This window comes from Somniosus microcephalus, chromosome 11 (genome assembly GCF_052327205.1).
Source record: "Somniosus microcephalus isolate GS21.2 chromosome 11, FLI_Smic_1.0, whole genome shotgun sequence".
Taxonomy (NCBI): Eukaryota; Metazoa; Chordata; class Chondrichthyes; order Squaliformes; family Somniosidae; genus Somniosus; species Somniosus microcephalus.
In genome coordinates, this window is record NC_140997.1 from 70,414,727 (window position 1) to 70,417,291 (window position 2,565).

Below are 2,565 nucleotides of genomic sequence, written 5' to 3' on the forward strand. Positions count from 1 at the left end.
GACAAGGGAACTAGATGTAATATCTCCAAATTTGCAGACAACACAAAGCTGGGTGGGCGTGTGTGCTGTGAGGAGGATGCCGAGAAACTCTAGGATGATTTGGACAGGTTGGGTGATTGGGCAGAAGCATGGCAGATGCAATATAACGTGGATAAATGTGAGGTTATCCACTTTTGTAGCAAAACCAGGAAGGCAGATTATTATCTGAATGGCAATAGATTGGGAGAAGGGGAAGTGCAACAAGACCTGGGTGTCCTTGTGCACCAGTCGCTGAAGGTAAGCATGCAGGTGCAGCAGGTGGTTAAAAAGGCAAATGGTATGTTGGCCTTCGTAGCGAGAGGGTTTGAGTACAGGAGCAAGGATGTCTTGCTGCAGTTGTACAGGGCCTTGGTGAGACCACATCTTGAGTATTGTGTGCAGTTTTGGTTGCCTTATCTGAGGAAGGATGTTCTTGCCATGGAAAGAGTTCAGCGAAGATTCACCAGGCTGATACCTCGGATGGCAGGAATGACTATGAGGAGAGATTGGATCGATTGGGCTTGTATTCGCTGGAGTTTAGAAGAATGAGAGGGGATCTCATTGAAACTTACAAAATTCTGACAGGACTGGACAGACTAGATGCAGGAAGAATGTTCCCGATGGACGGGGAGTCCAGAACCAGGGGTCACAGTCTAAGGATGAGGGGTAGGCGATTTAGGACAGAAATGAGGAGGAATTTCTTCACCCAGAGAGTGGTGAACCTGTGGAATTCTCTACCACAGAAGGCAGTAGAGGCCAATTCATTAAATATATTCAAGAAGGAGTTGGATATATTTCTCAAGGCTAAAGGGATCAAGGGGTATGGGGAGAAAGCAGGGACCGGGTACTGAATTTGGATGATCAGCCATGATCGCATTGAATGGCGGAGCAGGCTCGAGGGGCCAAATGGCCTACTCCTGCTCCTATCTTCTATGTTTCTATATTTCTATGTTTCTATGAGGTCGGCCTCTCCAGGGGCAACGGGACTGATCACCTGACTTGCCACAATCCTATGGACGTGCGCCTCAAGATCACTGAGTGGTTGCAGCTGAGGCGGTCGTCCACCTGTCTGTTGGTCTCTCCTGTTGTGAGATAGCTTGGCCTGCAAGAAAAAGGACTGTGTCTAAGTAAATTTGCAGCCATGGTCTTGCCTGATGTGCCTCCCATAGTTGAATAGCCCTTACTGTATGCAGCCATGGTCTTGCCTGATGTGCCTCCCATAGTTGAATAGCCCATAATGTATGCAGCCATGGTCTTGCCTGATGTGCCTCTCATAGTTGAATAGCCCTTACTGTATGCAGCCATGGTCTTGCCTGATGTGCCTCCCATAGTTGCATAGCCCTTAATATATGCAAGGTGTGGAATGTGCGTGTGTGTTTTATGAGATGGCCATAGGTCTTGGATGAGTGTTGGGCATTGGGGTTTTAAAACCCTCTGGCCATAGAGTGAGGTTGAGATGGAGGGGTGGAGAGGTATTGAAAACAGCCACTCACCCTGATGACCCGAGTGAGGTCGTTGAACTTTTTGCGACATTGTATATGGGTCCTGGGCACCACGCTCCTGGAGGAGACGTGCTGAGCCACCTCCCTCCACACTCTTCTGTAGTCGCGCAGCAAAGAACTCCTGCCACTCTCAGGGAAGAGTACAGATCTTCTGTGCTCCACCGCGCCAACCAGAGCCTCCAAGGCCCGCTCGCTGAAGTGCTGAACTCGTTCCCTGATCCTCTCCATTGTCCTTGGCTGGAAATTTCAGGCACAGGTCCGTCCACAACGAGATTCAAGCCTGCAATGTGCAGGGTGTAGCTGGAGAGCAAGATCGACCCTCCCTTTAAGAACTGGCCGGTGCCAGTGTGTCTGTGCTCCATTACTAACTGACATCACCTGCACTGCGCCCGCGCTCTCAGTTAGCGCCTCACTCCTCGGCCTTTTGCGCCTTAAGACAGGTGTGTAGCACCTGTTTTAGCGCTCCAATCACCTCCAGGGGCAATAAAAGCCAAGTTTGCAGTCGGAGGCGATAATTAGCGCCAGACGCTAAACTTTGCACCCAGCCTATAATTGCGCCCCAAATGGGGCGATACCGAAATTCTCCCCCAAAATGCCTACACCTCATTATCCTCACAATGGTGGAGCTGAGATTATTTTTAACACATTTTCATAAATATGAGGGGTGCAGGGCAATGAAAACGTGACTCAACTAAGATCGCCAGCAGCTGCAGGGGATCCTTTGTTCACTGGGCAGCCATCTCTTTTAAATGGATGGTCATCTCACATCACTGGTTAAATATTCATCTACTTAAAACTGCCACAAACCAACACTTAGCAGTTGCATTGATTATCACTGTTATCGGGCTGAATTTTTTACTTTGAAGAGTGTGAGGGTTTGTGAGCGGGCAGTGAAAAGCACTGAAATTGACAGTGTGTCGGGAAGCCGGCTTCCACCTTTAACTCAGGCGCATTAGTCAGCGTGCCAGACACCCACTCGGAGGCTATTAACAGCCTTTTTAACCTGTTATTGCAGGTTTTATTGGCTGTCCATGGGATTCTCGGG